The sequence below is a fragment of the Equus przewalskii genome, chromosome 7, assembly GCF_037783145.1.
Source record: "Equus przewalskii isolate Varuska chromosome 7, EquPr2, whole genome shotgun sequence".
Lineage (NCBI taxonomy): Eukaryota > Metazoa > Chordata > Mammalia > Perissodactyla > Equidae > Equus > Equus przewalskii.
In genome coordinates, this window is record NC_091837.1 from 33,013,053 (window position 1) to 33,032,929 (window position 19,877).

General features: G+C 40.4%; 1 long non-coding RNA gene across 14 annotated transcripts in view; it reads right to left on the reverse strand.

Moving 5' to 3' along the window:
• The window catches only part of LOC103560059 (uncharacterized), a 72,797-nt gene that overhangs the window by 32,014 nt on the left and 20,906 nt on the right, over window positions 1-19,877 (reverse strand). For 9 of the 14 annotated variants that reach the window (XR_011542541.1, XR_011542542.1, XR_011542540.1 and 6 more), the window contains 3 exons: window positions 7,296-7,400; window positions 2,788-6,228; window positions 1,492-1,569 (listed from right to left, as the gene is read on the reverse strand). This is a non-coding gene — a long non-coding RNA (uncharacterized lncRNA). The remainder of the gene's footprint in view (window positions 1-1,491; window positions 1,570-2,787; window positions 6,229-7,295; window positions 7,401-19,877) is intronic. The other 5 variants (XR_011542533.1, XR_011542538.1, XR_011542537.1 and 2 more) reach the window with 4 other exon arrangements.

Sequence of the window (19,877 nt, forward strand, 5' to 3'; positions counted from 1 at the left end):
GGATATTTTTGAATAGGTTATGGTTTTCTTATTTGTTTTGTTTTGTTTGGCTTCTTAATTGTTTTTTGGTTTTTTTTCCAAGATTGGTCCTGAGCTAACATCTGTTGCCAATCTTTTTTTTTCTTCTTCTTCTCCCCAAAGGCCCCCAGTACATAGTTGTATATTCTAGTTGTAGGTCCCCCTAGTTGTGGCATGTGGGACACCGCCTCAGCGTGGCCTGATGAGCGGTGCCATGTCTGCGCCCAGGATTCGAACCAGCGAAACCCTGGGGCATTGAAGAGGAGCGCATAAACTTAACCACTCAGCCACAGGGCCCGCCCCTCTTGCTGATTGTTTTTAATTCTTGATTTTTTTTTTTCTTTTTTTTAAAGATTGGCACCTATGCTAACAACTGTTGCCAATCTTCCTTTTTTTTTTTAAGGATTGGCACCTGGGCTAACAACTGTTGCCAACCTTTTTTTTTTTTTCTGCTTGATTTCCCAAACCACCCAGGTACATAGTTGTATATCTTAGCTGTATATCCTTCTAGTTGTGGGATGTGGGACGTCACCTCAACGTGGCCTGACGAGCAGTGCCATGTCTGTGCCCACGATCAGAACCCTGGGCCACCGCAGCGGAGCACGCGAACTTAACCACTTGGCCACGGAGCTGGCCCCTAATTCTTGAATTTTTTTTCACTGAATTCAATAATTTGATGAGAAATTCTAATATTTCTCTGTATTTAAGTGTAAAAAATTAAAAAGCAGCAAAATTCCAGAATCATTCAAATTAAAAGGTTAAACATCTGCTCCAATCTCGAATGACATATTCCTTAATCTGTATTTCTGCCTTTACACTTTTTAATGAAGAAAAATATATTTCTTCTAGCAACTTGTTTTAAAAATGCCAAGATCACGAAGTCACTATATTTAATTCATTCTTAAATTAAAAAACAGAGACTTGATAGAGCAAGTCTCTAAAAATTTAATATTTCTAATAATGAAGAAAAACAGGAAGAAGCCCTCCATGTGTGTCCAGTTGAGCCGTTAAGCTGGTTTGGTGAAGGAGCCTGGCAAGTCCAGAGATGCACTGTGGAATTAGTTCTCACCTCTTAGATTTCTACAGGACTACACTTAACTTCAATTTCTACATTTAATAATCTTATGGTTCAGTTAATTAATTAATGTAAGTTATAAGATAAATTAGCAACTGGAAATAGCTAGTTTTAAATGTCAACCTACAGCATTGGTACTCATTTCATTGGATAAAAAAACTTCCAGCAACTTTTTTTTAATGGCTGCCCAGTACATCTTTACCAACACAGTCCATTTTCATTATGGGGAAGAACGTGCAGATTTCAGACATTTGGGTCACTTGGTGGTCAAGAGAATATTGCATAGTATTTTTATCATACATCTTCTATTGAAATGTGGATTGCACAAACAAAAATAAGAATGGGCAATGCCAGTCACACAGGAATGACTTCAAAGAACACTGAGCCAGTCCACTCACCTCCGGGTGCTACCAGAGTTCTTCCGTTCTCCTGACACCAACCAACCAGCTGGACATAAGGATTTATGTCCATCACACCTGCAAAAACAGGATTCTGTTTTAGATCCCATATTCCTCCATGCCAGAGAAAGAATCCAAGAGTAATGACCATTCCGGATATTAAGAGACACTATGGAAAATATTACTTCATAGCTAAAATATAATTCTACAGCTAAGAAGAATTTGAAGTAATTTTTAATACTGTATTTTGTAAGCAGAGCAAGCAAACTTCTTTTTTATATAACCTTTTTGAACTTTAAAAGTACAAAAAACGTGTTTGACTATGACCGTTTGCCAGTGATGTCCTCAAAGACTGAACGTTTTAATAAACATCATCTACCGCTTCTCGCCAGCAGCAAGGGAAAATATTAACAGGCCAGTCCAAACTTCAACAGGACAGCCTCATCAGACTCCGTATGACTCCATATTTCCTCCCTCTTCTTTTCAAAGAACCCAGACTATCCTACCTCAGATGCATACAACAATTAATCCATGCTCTGCTTCTTAGTTCAAAGAAGAAAACAGGGCCCCTGCACGTCTACGCAGAACCACAACCCTCAGGTTGTCTCAACGACCTGTTGGTTATCCAGTACATACGGTGAAGAAATGCTACAGGAATTATTTTTGCCATGCCCTCTTCCATATTTCAGGTTTTCACCCAGAAAACCCTTTGAACTCATGCACTGTTAGTTTTTTAAATAATTAATTTTTAAAATTTTTTATTGGGGTAACATTGGTTTATAATATTGTACAGGTCTCAGGTGTACAACGTTATAATTCGGTATCTGTATATAAAAAACAAAACAAACAAACAAAACAAAAACACACTTGTGTGATGCTAGTTTAATGGCATCATAACACACATTTCCTCTGCCCCCACAGGCTGTTGAACAATTCACTCCCTTCTCCCTGAATCTTCCCTTTCAAAAACAGGACAGGCCAGGGTCAATATTTTTCAGGAAAAAAAGTACTGCAAGTTCTTAACTTCCCCTTCCCGGAAATGCTTTCCTTAGAGACTAAAAACAACACAGTGCAGTGCCCTGACCTGGGCACACGGTTTCAGAGGAGGCCCCGTTAGGTAACCTCTCACAGAAGGGAGAAGTTTTTCAAGCTCTTTAATTCAACAATTCCTGTGATGAGAAGGGAGCGATCAGTCAGCCACTCAATTCCCGATGCTCATTACCTTAAGAACAGTGACAGCAGTGGAATAACACCAGACATGAACACGTGAAAATAAAACGTACATTGGTGTCTCACCAGTAATCGTAACTATCACCCCAATCGTCCAAATGCACTAGCGGCGATCTTCAACAACGTTTGCTGGGGTTGCCACACACCAAGGAAGGGTTCTTCCTGTCGACAGCTTCCAGCTTCACTCCAGCCCCAAGTTCCTTAGGCCCTGGTCCATTCCAGCACAGCACCAGAGGGAGAAGGCACAAAAGCAACAGGACACCAACAGGACTGAGCCACTGTCAGAATCTGTATGTTTAGTATCAGCACTCACCCTCGGGAACCTATGCTCTTCAGCACCAAAATTATCATCTACTTTGATCTAAACTGGAATTAGTGGCTTTTTCAATATTTAAGGAATATTAATATTGAAATAATTGAATTGAAATATTTGAAATTGAATTCAAATAACTGAAATATTACTATTTCAACGTGTACTAATCCATGAATAAAATTACAGCTGGAAAAAAATCCAAATGCTTCTTTTAGTATCTGCATATTTTTTAGTATTAAAAAATACTACAGATTCTGATTTATAGTAAAATAATAATAGCAAAACCCCACTTTTTGTATAGCTATAATTAGCCAGCCCTGCGATTTAGAAAGTATATATACAATATCTGGGGACTAGGGTTTTTCTCTACTTCTTACTATGTATACTGAACCCTGATTTTTGTTTCGCTTTAGCACATTACATTTTTAAAAGAAATCTCATATTTCTATAACTGTCTTTCTTTGACACAATTCTATGGAAACACACAGCAGTTGTACAACATTTATTTCAAAATCAGAACACTGCGGTCTTGGGAAGTTGAGCAGGGACACAGCCCGCAGGTGGCAGGCCTGCCCCGGACCCCAGGCTTCCCTTCCCGTCCCTGGTGTGCGGCCTCACTGTTGGGCCAGAGACGGGCGCAGAGGAGGTGGGATGCACTTATTTCCATTCTCTCCTAGACTTTTAGGTCGCTGGGGATGCAGACGGCACAAGGAGTGTGCTCTGCCCAATCCTCACACTCTCCTTGAACCTGCGTGGAAGGTCACCCTCATCCTCGCTGCACTGAAATACAACGAGGCAGGGTACAGTTGAAGTCTACCTTGGGGGTCTACTGGTCTTCAAATGCCAAAACTAAGTTTAAATGACGAACTCATAGGAGGCAAAAAGAAAAAACATTTCTAAAAGGCATTTTAAATTTTAGCAGGCTTTAAATATAAAGTTTTCAATTCTCTCCATCTAATTGAAATATTTAATTGTACTTTTAAAGGGGAAAAAAAGAAATGCCCATAGGAAACTGACGAATTAAGTGAAAAGAGTGATAGGAAGCTAGGAATTCTTAAAAGACTAAAATTCAACAGACTATATAGGGAATTTTAAGAAATTTAAGCTCAAGGAAAAATCTGATTTATACTGAGGAAGAAAATACTCACAGAACTTGTTGCCTGAATGATTTCTTGGGAGCATTTTGCAATCTGCTAGGCCTTCAAGTAATCTATCCAAAAAACGTGATCTTTTCTATAACCTAAAAAAGGTACAGATCCCTCAAAATACCCACAAGATTAACCATGTGCATATTAACTACATTATTCTTACTCAGTCATCTGCCATAAATTCGATGTCCCTTAGCAGACCACAAAAGATTTAAATTAAAACCTCTAAATTATTTCAATGTTTTTTAATGTATGAAATTCAAAACTGTTGAGTGTGATTTCCCATCACGCATGTCACTCACTCCCTACAAAGTTTTAAAATTCATCGAGATATGGAATTGGTACCCTGGTGGCTGGATGGGAGTCTCGTCTCCCATTAAGGCTTTCCAAAATGGGCAAAGAGAGGAGACAAAAGTTCCTGAGTCCATCATCACTCCTGAAGAAGCCGTATCACCAAGACAGTCAGAGGACCTGATGGTGCAACCCTCCAGGGTGCCAGACACTGGGGTAAATTACAGAAACCCCTTCACGATCCAAAGACCACTGGCAGCTCCAGCTTTCTGCTCCATATCTTTACAGGTTACCCATTAACAGATGCCTTATCCTCCCATCCATGTACCCTAAAGAGGCTCACACAGTGCTGGCTCAAATAAGATGGGCTCAATAAATATTTTCTGATCGAGTATTAAACTTAGAATAAAAATCAAACTCCTTCACAGCCTTCAAGGCCATGGCTACATCTGTCACCTCCTCTCCGACCTCCTGGCCCTGTTTCTCAGCTCCAGCCACCTTCTTCTCCTGGGAGTCCTCTCCTGCACCCTGCACACTCTGCCCGGGCATTTACTCTTGCTTCCCTCTGCCGTGCGCTCCTACCCAGGTAGCCACGCCTCGCCCACACACCTGTCAGACGTGATGTTCTCAGGCCCTCTTCACCACGCTAAGTGAAACAGCACCCCTGTGACTGCTCTCCTCCTCCACCCCATCACTGCCTCACATGTCTCTTTATCTTTACTCTTCCTCTCTCCTCTCGAATGAAAACCCCGTGAAGACAGAGGCGGTTCATTTTGTCCACTGCTCCATCCCTAGTGCCTGCACATAGTTTGGGCTCCATAAATACTTACTGAATGAAAGAGCCGTCACCAGCTTCCCTGAAATCCTTCAATCTTAGAGGACTCTGTCATTAATCTCAGGGACAGATCCCAAAAGATGCCTTGAATCGGTTACTAAGAATGAAATGACGATATACTGACTGTAGAAGTTGCAAGAGTCCTCAAATAGTCTCACATGCCAGCAGGAGACCTTATACAGAAGTTGGCTGTGCAAGGAAACAGCCCATCGGCTTCTCAGCTGGTCAGAGGCTCACCTCACTGCACACAGCAGAGAAAACAGGCACATTCAGGCACACTTGCCAGTCCCAGGTTCCTCCAGCACACAGCAAAAGACAAAGATGAGATTTTTATTTCTCATCAAAAGAAAATCCATAGTGAACTTGTTCTCTTCCATAGTTCCCTGTTCTCCATGATTTTTTCAAAACAAATGATATACAGTGAATCAAGTTTTCTCATGGAATAAGTGAAATATCATTGATTAAGTGAAATATTTCATTTCAACAATGACTTAAACATTAGCTTCCTAATTCCTTATAAGGTTTAATAAACTTATGTAAAATAAAATGCTCTCATCCGATTTTGTTTCTGCCCTAGGTACCTTATCAGAATATTTGACCTAAACAGTCATTGATGCTTTCCTTTTAAAGATGTGTATTTATTTCTAAGAAAGGTATCCTGTAGTCTTACTGCTTTTTGTGGATCAAATTTTCATTTTGAAAATCAATTCACACCAGGCTCTCCTGTTGGTATTTCATGAAATGTGTTAAAATAAAACTAACTCTCTTTCCATCCTGACCTACCCTTGGGGGACGTGCAATTCGCATTTGGTCTTTTCACACCATCCTATTGGACGAATGTCAGGGGAACCAGCATTGGTCCAAAAATCGTAGCAGCTTAAATAACCATCAAAATGAAGTCTTAGACAGTAGCCACACACCTGCAGAATGGAATGTTTGCAATCATTCATTAAGTGTCATGCATTTGAAGTGTACACAAAATTAACAAAATATTCATATTTTCTGTCAGTGCCATCAACATATGTGAACCAATCCTTCCATCGAAATGTGTTTGTATTAGAGAACAAGTTTACAGATGGCATCTGAATAAGACAAGTGCTGAGAAAGCAGACATTACCTTTCAAGTATCTAGAAATTTTTTTCTGCAAAAAAATTATCCTTTTACTCAGTCTAGAACTCTGAAGTCAATTTACATATCCATTAATCAACGGATTTATTTATTCATTCAATACCTATCAAATATCCCATATTCCTTTCAGAAACCCCATCTCCTGCTGTCTGGCTTGGAGTCACATCCCCAGACAGCGTAAGCTCAAGCACAGAGCAAAACCAAAATGGGTATGACCTCAGTTCATCTCTGAGCACACACACTCAGCAAAGGAAATAGCAAAACGGTCTGCGAAATACGTCCTCTAGACAGGCTGTGCAAGTTTAACAGCCGTAATTAGTCAGTAAATCAGGGGAACAGTATTTTCTAGGATTGATGTTATTAAAAACATAGAGGGCTTTTACCAACTTAATAATATAAAATGTCTAGTAAATATTACATCCTACAAACCATTTACTTTCATCAGTGGCTCTTCATTCTATATAATTTTCACAAAATGCATGTATTTACATAAAATATAATTCATATGCATGGATATTTTTCATATACATTTCTCATTAGTTCAGCTAAAAAATAATTATGTCTCTTTTAACAGACAAAAACAACATTGTGGGATTCACTGATTGTTATCAACCTCAGGTGAAAACTTATTTATCGATTAAATCAAGAGTAACTTCTAGTGATAAAGGACTTATTGGAAAATTAATCTTCAGAGAAGAAAAAGTTCATTAAGAAACATATTTTACCCATCACTGATTAAAATAAATCCATGACATACTGGAACTTGTTTATAACAGAAAGTACTCAAAATCATTCTTCTCTAGAAAATTCTCTTCTGTCACTGTCTAGTTAGCCAAAGTCAGTAACACCATCTCTTACCTCAGCTACAGAAAGCACACAAAATACAGATGGATGTCAGGCGTCAATGCCTTCTAATTTCATTCCAACCTGAATACCATTTTCATGCTTTGGAAAGGATTGGTCCTGTGAAAGTTCATAATATAACATTAGCCACCGAAATATCTTCACAATTTGATATTAAAACACACGGTGTGGCGAGGCATACCATCAAGAACTGACTGCACCAGTTTGGAAACTCGGGACTGAAGCTAAAGATAGAAGGCTTTTCTTATATATTTGGCCCTCAAAGATGGTTTGATCACTTTAATGTCCTTTGAAATAGTTCATCTGAGAAACTGTATGTCCTGTGAACTCCTTACTTATTTTTTTTGCCCATTTTTCCTTAATGCTATGAAGGAGCTCTTTCTCTCCTGGAAGCAGTCCTTGGTTGATCACAATGATGACCTGTTCCCCGTCTGCGACTTGGCTCTTCACTTTGTTTACGATGACTTCGCTGTAGAGAAATGTTTTTATTTTAATGTAGTAAAATATATCAATTATTTCCTGTACAGTTGGCACATCTAGCCATGAAATCCCTCACAATCCTAAAGTTACACAGAAATTCTTCCAGTGTTCTTTTAAAATTTTGGTTCTTCATATTTAAACCTACAATGCAACTGTAATTCATGTTTTCTATGGTGTGAGGTCTACTTTTTCATATGGAGAAAAAGTTATTCAAAAAAAATGTTTGAATAGTCTCTATTTCCATTAATCCGCAAAGTTACCCGTGTCATATCAAGTTTCTACATATTTGTGGGTCTATTTCTGGCCTTTTAATTCTGTTTGTTGGCGTATTTGCCCATATCACGTTGTCTGATTTGTCTTAATGAGTCTTTCCGTGTGGAGAACAGTCTTTACTATGATGAGTTTCTATGTCGAGTTTCTAATTCAGAAACTCGTTCCCTCTCCATTCAATCTAATCATTTTTGTTGGTCCAAAATGCTTGTTACATTTTCAGACTTCAAAAGTTCTTTGTTGTATTTATTTCTGTGTACCTTTTAATGTTTATTGGAATTGTAAATGGATTTTTTTTTTGCAACAGACTTTCTAATTTCTTCCCATTATTTTCTTTAATAGTGGTCTTGTTTCCCACAGCCTTGCTGAATTATTATTAGTTTCGAGCAGACAGTTCCAAGCAGATTCAGCATGACTAGGCAATTTATTCTTAATTGCAAATAAACTTGTAAGTGTACTAATGGAAAATGACGATTACAATCTAGTTTATTAGATCTAGAGCAGCTTTTTAATCACTAATTGTATTACTGTTTATTACTGCTTACCATATGAATGCCTATTTTTAGGGTGAAATTTATTCTTTTGAAAAAACTTTTCATTTAGAAATAATATCAAACTTAAGGAAAAGTTGCAAGAAGAAAATAGTACGGAGACATGCATAGCGTTTGCCTAGATTTATTTGTAAGCCCCCTGCCTCAGTCTGAGTGCGAACACAGACAGACAGAGACACACATATACAAATACATGCGCAGATCATTTTCTCTGAACCATTTGAGGTCCCTTCATCCCCAAATCCTAAATATTTCTCCCTAAGTGCAGTGTATTTTCCCTAAGAATAGGAAGATTCCCTTACAGAACTAAAGCTCAGTTATCAACTTGTGTGAATTTAATATTTATACAACGCTGTTCACTCATCTTCTATTCATATTCCAACTTTTCCAACTTATCCGACAATGTGCTGTATAACACTGTCTCCTTCCAGAACAGGATCCAGTCTAGGGTCAGATATTAAATTCAGTCCACATGTCTCTTTAGTCTCCCTTAATCTGGAACATTTTCCATAGCATTTCTCTGTCTTTCATAAAATTGACATTTTTTAAGAACATAGTCTTTCCCTTCTTCCATTTGTTTAAACAGAAGTTCCTGATTTTGGATTTGACTAGATTCAGGTTACACATTTTTTTGCCAGAATACACATGGGTGATGTTTGCATCCTTCTCAGGATATCCATCCCCACGGGCTCGTTCTGCCTGTTTCCATCCATATTTGTTCTCTCTCCTCTAACAAGGTCGACACATTTACTTATGTCCTAAACCCTACAGGGTATCTACTATACTCTCAGAACTGGTTCACCCACACCACTGTAATTAACAAACCTACAAAAGAGTTCAGAATTTGTTTGCAGTTTCCCCTCCCACCTCTGCCCTCCATGCATGGGTGTATACCTAAAACCTGTTCACAGAGGCTGGCCCAGCGGCATAGTGGTTAAGCTCAGCATACTCTGCTTTGGTGGCCCAGGGTTCACAGGTTTGTATCCTGGGATCTACACACTGCTCATCAAGCCATGCTGTGGCAGTGTCTGACATACAAAGTGGAGGAAGATTGGCACAGATGTTAGCTCAGGGCCAATCTTCCTCACCAAAAAAATAAATAAATAAAAATCCGAAAAAACTGTGTTCATAAACTACTTGGATTCATTTGTTCTCTCCAGTGTAGTTATTGTAGTCATCTGAAATACAGTTGAGTTTGTTTTGATTCTTAATTATTTATTTTTATTTTTTAATATGTAGAATATTAACATGCTTTCGAAAGCTAAAGCTGTACTAAAGGCCCTCAGAGAGGTGTGTCTGCCTCTCATCCCCTCCTCCTCCTCCCCACTTTTGGTAGGGGATAAACTTCACTGTTTTCTGCTTTATCCTTCCCAGCTGTCTTCCTGTAAAAATAAGTCATTATGTGCATGTTTTTTCTTGGTTTTCCCTTCTTTCTTACACAAAAGGCAACCTACTGTACACGCTGTTTCGCACTTGGCTTTCTTCAGTTCCTAATGTCTCCTGGAAACCACTGCCTGTCAGGTCACGGTGACTGTCCACACTCTGTGACCGCTGCCCTGTGCTCCACTGCGTGCAGGTACCACAGCTTCTCCAACCTCCATGGATAAGTGGGTGCATGCTTTCCTTACATGAACATGGAACTGTTTAAAGATCTTGCTGAATTGGCTTGTAAAATCTTGTTAAAAACATTCTTACATTCACAGATCAGTTTAGAGGCTTCCAAGGAAAAGCTTTAAAGACGACAAAACCCAAAAATGAAACAGCAAGAACCAATGATTTCTCAGGAATATTTTATTTCTATAAAAACAAATGCCATGTTTGTGTTTCACTCTCCCAGCCTCCTTCTCACGTCCACTTCATCTTCCAGCACACCACCAAACCAATGCCTCCTCCTCACTGCTCCGGGACGCCCCAGACCACCGCAAAGGCACCACACACACAGACAGATGTGCACACAAAACTGACAAGAAAGAGGGGAAAGACAGACCAAGGCGGGAGTATATTAATAAAGCTGGGAGGAAACTTAAGAAGCTATCGAAATTGAGAGGAGGGGCCAGCCCTGTGGTGCAGCAGTTAAGTGTGCACGTTCTGCTTCGGCGGCCTGGGGTTCACCGGTTCAGATCCCGGGTGCGGACATGGCACCGCTTGGCAAGCCATGCTGTGGTAGGCGTCCCACATATAAAGTAGAGGAAGATGGGCATGGATGTTAGCTCAGGGCCAGTCTTCCTCAGCAAAAAGAGGAAGACTGGCGCTGGAGGTTAGCTCAGGGCTAATCTTCCTCAAAAAAAAAAGAAAGAAATTGAGAGGACATTTTTCATGTTTTAACAAAACTGAAAGATGCAAAATTGAGTATGGGGAGGAAACAGTATTATGTGGAGCAGCCTATATACCTTCTCCTCATACATGAAGGATAAATTCAAGACAGTGGCAATAATTCATAGCAGGAGTTAGGATGATCAATGTTACTCTTGTCAGTATTTCAAAATGATTCCTCACTTGAACATTTGGGAACTTCGCATAATGTTGCAAGGAACACTATATGGCTCAAACAGCCACAGCATTCTTTAGAGAGTTTCAAATAAAAAACAAAACACTCATTTTAACAACATGACAGGCAATACTTAGTGAGAAATATCACTGCCTTTCATCAACCTCTTTTCTGTTTAATAGTTTATTCATAGAAGATTTAGGGTTTTTTCCTTTCTAAAAATTTTATATTTTATAAACACAATTAATAAGTATGCTTATAAAATTATATTTTATGATGAAAAATGAGAACTAGAATCACACAAAGCAAACAATGAGCCCATTAAATTCAGTCATAAAAAATCATAAGGTTTGCAGACCTGAAAAAATACTTTTACAGATAAACGCAAGCCCAGAGAGGTTAAGAGACTCTCTCAAGGTCACACAACTAGTTTAGCAGTGAGACAGGAACCAGCCTAACAAGACAGGGCTATCTGCAAGGCCCCTGGTCTAACATCATAAGGCCCCTAACCAATCGCCAAGCTGGGAAATCAGCTAGAGACCACCAACACTCACACGCTGCAGCCTCGCCACTTTCCTGGGTTTACGCATGCGCCCTCGCACCCAGGGGTCCATGGAAGGTGACCCTAGCCCCATTAGCACAGTAAAATCACACCCGGGCGGAGAGCCAGCGTGCTGATGACCCACGCATCGCATGTAGTGGCTGCCGCACGACAGCGCAGACCAAAGCACAGCCCGCCCTCGGCCTGCCGGACGTCCCAGGCTTCGCCCCACAGAAGTCGCGCGGGCCGCTCCGGAGAGCTGGCCGCCTGCCCCTCCTTGCCGCACCGGCTACCTGGTGCCTCGCCTGTGACGAGCCAATAAGCTTGTCCTTCCCACTGCCGGTTGTCTCTCTTGATTTCCTCCTCGGGGACAACAAGACCCAAGGGGCCCGTAACAGTAGCATAGCTAAGAACCCCAGTCTCCCAAAAGCCTGCCAACTGCTTGCTCCACATCCGGGGCCAGAGACGGCCTCGAAGAAGCAAGACAGAACCTGGCTCTGAGACTCGTCCAAAGAAGCCTGTGTGCTCTTGGGGACCGCAGGGAGTTCTGTTTCGCCATTTTCTTTTCCCAGAACAGTTACAAAAGAATGTTTTCCAGTATGAAATCGATGAATTGTATCACTAATGATGAAGAGGAATTATTCAAAGTTCCATACCTCATAGCAAAAGCAGGTACAAAGTATATACTATTATTGAAAAGTAAAAAGAGTCAGAACATTAGGGAAAACATCAAAAACGAAAACAAAACACCAAGCCTAGAGAAAAGCAGACAGGCTACTCACAAAATTCCTTCATGAAACATAACAGGTAAGATTATCATGTGTGTGCCAGCAGATCTTGCTCTGCAGATGGACAAAGTCACACATGTGCAGTGTGAACAGCTCTTGGACACGTAGGAGATCCAAGTGAGAAATTCCGGACATTTTCCTCTGCTTATCACCGAGAACTCCATCAGAAGAGCAGAGAGATTATCCATGTAAGGATAATGTTGTGAGCCACTGTGCAGACAGCAGGTTAGCAGCCCTGAGCACCAGCAGAGCATGAGCTAAATGTGTGATACAGAAGAGTGTTGTTATTGTAGGGGAGGAAGACATTTCCTCTACCTGCTCCAAATCCTTCTGGCCAGATATTGAATTAAATTCACATGAGACAGAATACCAGGAGAAAATTAAACGAAGCTTTGTAACATGTATACATGGGAGAGGCTCAGGCAAACTGAGCAACTCGCCAAATGGCAGAAGCCACCACCTTAAATACCACCCTCAGCTAAAGACAAAGGAGGATGTTGGGGGTGGGAGGAGTCAGTTATGGGAGGTTTCCACAAAAGCACAGTAAACAAGAGTAAGGTTATTATGCAGATTTAAGTCCTTGCCTTCCACATTGATGAGAGTTTCTAGAGGTAAGGTCATCCCCCTTCTTGTACAGAGAGGGAGACGCCTTTACAGATGGAGATTTCCTTTACAATGTAAATGTCTCTTAACAAAGGGTAAGTAAATTCTACTTTTCAGAGTTTCTTTCCCATCTGCAGTTTTTAAAAGTAACCAGCCCAAAATAATCCTCATGCCAAAGAGACATATCTTGGGATGGTCAATACTGGTCCCCCACATTATACGAAATGGAAGATTCTATCTGAATGCCCATAGACATTCTATTTTATTCACAGTCAAGAGTTGGCAATCAACAATATTTTCCTGATCTTAATTCAATATTGAAAGAAATAGAGGAAATTCAATGTTGAAAGAAACTGGGCATGACATGGAATCATGGCCACCACAGCACAGACTTTCAGCATACTAGGCAAAGACTGGGCAAGGGTCACAGCACTCTGATTTCCAGACTTTCACATGATGGCTGTCACTGGGCAAGATGTTCAGAGGAATTTTATATGCAGTTGATAAAATCTCTTATAAAACCAATGACCATTGTCAGGAGTTCAGCAGCCTGCTTAAATGGTTTATCTCAGCAACATCTTCAAAATCTTAAATTGTCTCACTGTGTATCTTCAAGACTGAAATGTCACAATTTTAAATGTGAACAGTGAGATATCAGGAAGTCTTATATGGGCAAACTGTGATATAAACAGCTCGACCCCAGGGAACTTCACTCTTTGTCAACACGATGATTTGCTTTATTCAGTGGAAAAAAAATCAATCATGTTACTGGTAGTATAAAAGACCAATTCAAATACTGCAGAAGGGAACATAAAGAAACAGTTTCCTGAGACAAATACAACCAAAGAGAAAGTTATAAACACATTTGCAGCTTTCTCTAAATCAGAATAAACCTACCAGGTTTTGAGCGTGGCATTCTTGTCAATTTAGCATTTGATGAAACAAAGGAATCTGGGTTTTTCTTCGGTTTGAATATCCAGGGTGATCAAGATAGCCGAAGAACCAAACCCTTGATAGCACAGCTAACCTCCTATGATGGCTAAATACAATTTTCTCATTAAACAGACATGCAGAATGAGGAGTGGGGAGGAATGGTTGGAGCCTGAGCCGTCCTTTATCTAGCCCTGTACAGATGCCTTTTACCAACAAGCACGTCTGCAGCACTGAACTCTGGGCCAGATACTGTTCTAAGCACTTTATAAATACAGACTCATTCAATCATCATAAAAACTCTATGAAATAGGTGTTATTATGCACATTTCACAGGTGAGGAAACTAGGGCACAAAAGGTTCTGTGACATGCCTGAGACCACAGTGTGTGTCTGCCTCCAGTGCACCGGCAGTTAGTCACTATGCTAGATCATCTTGAAAGGTGATAAGCAACACTAGCCTGCTCACTGACTAAACACTTCACAATTCTTAAAATTAGAACATACGAGTTTTTTAAATATCTAAAATTGGTGGTCTGAGTATGTGCTATATGGTCATTAAAGTACCCCCAGATGCCAAAAGTTTGGGAACAGTGCCATGGAGAGTGCCGTACTGTTACCGAAACCGAAGTTGGTTCCCCCCCGTGAGTTAAATCAGACTCTCCGCCAGAAGCAGTTGTCTCACAAAATAAAGTATATTTGCAACAAATAGGAGACCCTGAGGGATCACTTCCAGAGTCATGGTGATACCGGCTCAGCACAAGCTGCCCTAAGGGAAGACATGAAAAAAAAAGAAACCATATTGTAACTTTGAATGACCTCTGACTAGCCCAGACTTACTCTGTAGGTTTTGTGGCCCCTCGAAGCTACTTTAAGATGATAACTTCGTGCTTTGGAGTTCCTTAGGAACGTGATGACCCCCAGGCAGAGAGCCTATGCTGAATGCCATCATCGATGACAACGGAAAGATCAGGGTACAGGGCGTTGCTCCATTCCCTGATGCATATCCATATCAGGAACTGGGACCAGCTGCCTGCCCCACCTGGAGACCAGCCTCCTCTATAACTGGCCCGTAGTCTTTGTTCTGTGAGATGGTTCTTTCAGACCTGAGTCAGCCGTCCTCCCTCTTGCTAGAAAGCTGTAGTAAAGTCCTTTCTTTCCTACCACCTTGCCTCCTGACTATTGGCATGTCTTGCGGCAAGCGGAGGACCCCTCTTGGGTGGCAACAAAGGCGCCTCGGAACAAAGGGAAGCAGGGACCTTTATTCGGATGGGGAATGAATATTCAAAAGGGAGAGGAGGGTATTTGATGGCAATCGCGTGGGCTCACTTGGAAAACATGCTTCCACTACACTGCAGGTTATAAAGGATAAGGCCTCAGCTCCTCCTGGAGAGATCTGAGCACTAAAAATACGGCAAAGGTCATAGGCGTGGCTCTTGTGATGAGGCCTGGTCTGGTTCAGGGAGGCTGGTGATGGCATTTCCTTAACATAACAAAAGGAAAAAGAACAATTTGGAAAAAGTTAAAATATCCAAACCCACCCTTGAGTTCCTTGGGGTAACTAACCTGTGACAATGCCCCATCTATGGGATTTTGATACAGAATAAAGGTGGCATTTTAAATCAGGAGAGTAAAAAGAAGTGGCATTAGGACACAAGACTATCCGTTTGTGGAAAAAAACTGACAAATAAAAATGGCAAGCAATAGGATATATTGCAGAATATGAGGAAGCCATTTGGTATAAACCTAATTCAGCCTGACCTTGTCTTTCCAAAAGGGCCTGACCGTGGCTGTTGAGCATGCATTGTATATCTGCTTTAGATGTTCCCAATGGCAAGAACAAAGGCCCTTGAGATAAAGGTGCAACTTCCCTCCCCCTCCCAATGTTGGCATTCCCTTAAGGGTTAAGCATCTTTCCTTAGGCTAGGAACTGATTGCAGTGCTCACCTGTGACCACCCAGCTCAAGACAACAGACTTGCCTCCTGCTAGGCCCGCTGAGACAGCAGACCCACTACCTGCTGTGTCCATCAAGCGCTGTGCTGACAGGGCCATCTTGTGACTATTGTGGGAGGGACATTTCAATCATATGTGAAACATCCTGTTTGGGGGTATATAACCACTCTGTGCACCCCACTTCTTCGGTGCCCTTTCTTCCTTTGGGAAGAAAGGCCTTGGGCCATGGTCCTCAGATTTCAGCTCAGAATAAACTCACCCAAATTTTCATTTATAGATTGGTTATGGATTATTTTCGTCGACAGTTCTTGGCATAGTCGAGGCAGGAGTTCAGAGAAACCCACCAGAGATCACCTGGAATCTACACTGAGCCAGCATTTGGTACCAATAAGGGCCCATTGAGCCCTCCCGGATCACTGCATTCTTCAGGTGACCCTGGTGAGTTCTCCTGAAACCTGGACCTCCTTATTTTAAGTTGACGGTCCAAGACTTTATATGAGCTGGGTAAAGTCTTAAGACTAGAGGTTTTTAAGGGGTACCGGTACATACCCTAGGTAAGAGGAACCTAGGAGGAATTTGCTAGGCCAGAGGAGCCTAGAGGGAAGTTCCTAGGTCAGAGGAGCCTAGAGGAACTTGGGAGTGAATGGGGAAGGGTGACGTTTTTAATTTGGCTTTAAATTGGAAAGAAGTGTGTTTATAAAGTCTGAAAGAACTGCTTGATAGAGAAATGAGAGACTGAACGTGTTCAGCTCCAGAGAAAAGGGACATTTGCTCCTCCTGGCCTTTACCAAAAGGCGTCCTTAGGTGACTAAGGACCTCAGCAGGAGTGTCAGAGGATCAATCCTCACCACGTGCAGCGGTCCCATAGGGAACTCCACTCTCACTCACAGTAATTAATTACAGGCTCGTCCAGGGACATGCACATAAGGGCTGGTCACCCCACTCTCCAAGCTCCCACAGTGGTATTAGGCAGCCGGAGGGAAAAACTGAGGCACGTAAGAGAGTGTTTACGACCTTTCTATAGGGAGTAACACTCACAAGCAGCACACTTTCTGACCCATTACACTGCCCTTAGAAGTTGTTTGGACCTTATAACAAAACAAAATTAAAAGAGAAGCAGGAAATCGAGCTTTTAAAACAGCCGGATCAGTTCCCGAATGGGCAGCCTCTCCTTCAGACTCCAGTTGGCTTCATGCTGTGACTGCAATTGCTTAACAAAGGGGGATCCCAAGCCAGATTGCTAAGGCCAAAAGAAAGAATAAGAAAGAGGAAAAAACTGGGAAATCAAGTTTTTCCACCAGGGTCTGCTATGAGAAAAATCTTTGTTCTATATGTGTCTGTCTGTGTGTGTCTATATATGTTACAAAAGTTTTTATATTTTACCTCCGGATGGTACAATTTCTAAAGAGCTCCATTCCATTCACTTAAAGTAAGCGCTTACAAAAAGTTTTTCTAAAAGTTTTAACCCAAATGTCTTTCGAGCTCCATTCCATTCACTTAAAGTAAGCGCTTACAAAAAGTTTTTCTAAAAGTTTTAACCCAAATGTCTTTCAAGTTAACATGATATAGGTTAATCTTTGGTTAATGAAAGTTTAAGTTGTTGGTTTGATTGAAAAGGCATGTCCTCAAAAGTTGTTGGCATTTGAATATGATGCAGATACGCAGCCTGGGTTTACTAGTCAAATAAGTTCACATCATCTGTTAGAAATTTGTCAGCAAATAATAGCTTTAAATGATAGCTCTTTGTCTAATGCCTCATGAAGTTTTCACAGGTAATCTGAACATAATTGTTGGAAACAAATTATTTAAATAGACAAAAGTGAGTAAAATAACTTTTATGGTCTGTATACTTGGGAAAAAACAGCTTCCAAGTTCTTTTTGGTAACAATCTTGAGTTTTGCCAAATTAAGTTAAATGATAAAAATCTGAGTATCTGGGTCACTTTTGGATTGGATAGAACACTGAAACATTGCTAAGCGTATCTGAGTTATCTACTTTTGGCTTCTTATTGCAAAGAGGCTAAAAGCATTTGGGTCTATTAGAAAGTATGCCTTGTGTTTTATTGTGTAGTGGCATGTTTCTAGAAATTATGAAGTGTTTAGAATGCTGATATAAAAGACAATTCGTAATTGCTTACTAGGGTCTGTTAAGGGTTAAAAGTTCTAATTAACATATATAATTAAAGCTACTGGAAATGTAATAAGTAAAACAGCTCTGTATTCAAGGAAAATTAAAATGTATGTTTTCAGTAAAGAGGGTATAAAGAATGGAAGTATTTTTGATGGATTAAGAAAGACAAATTTGTCCTAAAGTACTAGGAGGGAAAAAAAGACATGGGACAAATTCTGAAGGCAAAAAGAAAGTTGTAGAAGGTTTGTGAAGGAGAAATTCTGAAAGGAGTTTTATGCCTGGTCAAGTTGGCTAAGATTAAAGTAAATCCAATTAAGTGAATGAGTTTTAATGTTAAAAATAAACTGGTACAAAAATTTAGAATTTGGCTTTCTCTCTTAAAAGGATAATATTCTTAAACTCTTAGTCTGTTCTTGATAAAGAGATTATAAAAGGTTTTTTCCTTCTGAGTAAGTTTACAGAAGATCTATGTTTTGTTAAGATAATTTCCTAGGTGCAAAAAGACAGAGTTCTCTCTATTAAGGATTTTTTTTGCTGTTGTCACTTTGATTAAATACTATGAAGCATGATTTCAGTGACCCTTGTTTTACAATGACAAGGTCAGCAATCTCTTGATCTTGTTTAAGTAAGTTTTCAAAAATCTTTTGATATTTTTGACAAGTTTCTCCCTCAAACAAATAGTCAAGTCCTAAATAAAGGTTTTCCTTTGACCTGGATGAAGGAAGAGAATTTCTCTGAGGATTTTCAGAGGGCCCCTGGGACTTCTCAAACAAATTTTTTCTCTCTTCCCATAAAGGAGGCATACTAATTAGGCTTGTTTGGAATGCTAAATTGCATGAGAAGCATTGTCAAGTAAATGATAATAAACCTTAGGTTATATTGTGTAGTTAAATATTATTCACTATTTTAACCTTGCTACTGATGAGGATTATTTTAGGCTGGTTACTGTTGAAAATTGCAGATGAGAAGGAGGCTCTGAGACTGGAAATTGTTTGCCCTTTGATAAGAGACATTTGCATTTGTGAAGGAAGTCTCCATCTGTGGGTGTTTCCCTCTCTGCACCAGGAGGAAGGGAGGATGACCTTATCTCTAGAAACTCTTAATGGGAATGGCAAGGACTTAAAGCTTCTTTATTGTGCTTGTCTGGTGACCTCATGTAGCTGACTCCCCCCACCACCACCATCCTCCTTTGTCTTTAGTTAAAGATAGTATTTAGGGTGGTGGCTTCTGGCATTTATTTAATCCAATTTGATTCTTATCTAAAAGTTATAGGACCACTCAATAGCCAGACCCCACCTGCACTGATACCATTCTAACTTCTTTACATATTCTTTCCTTTGTCTTGTAAAGAGATAACTCACATGCCTATGCCTTAGATTTAGCCCTACTGTCAACCCATGCCTGCAGCTTTTCACTGCCCATGGGTCCTGTCCCCATGCTATTCTCTAGATAGGAGAGCACTACTGCCAGACCTTGAGAGTCCAAAAAGCTTTCTTTTGACTCCTCGGTTCACCGACCCTGCATCAGCTATGGTGCTTCCAACATCACAAGGGGAGAAGATCACTACTGCATTCTATTGTTTAATTTGGTTCACAAACGGGTCTTAAATAATATACATAGGTTGCAGCAAGATGGAAAATAATACTTTTGGCAACCTTCTCCCAGTGGCTCATATAGCCTCTACTTGTTGTGCTATATGGCCAAAGTATAATCCAGAGAAGCCACTTCATGAGTCACAAAGTCACTTTCCCTTCCTAAGGGACCCTTTGAGGTATGACAATCGGACTTTGTCCAAATGCCACCATCTCAAGGATAAATGTCTTGTAATGATCTGTATGTTCT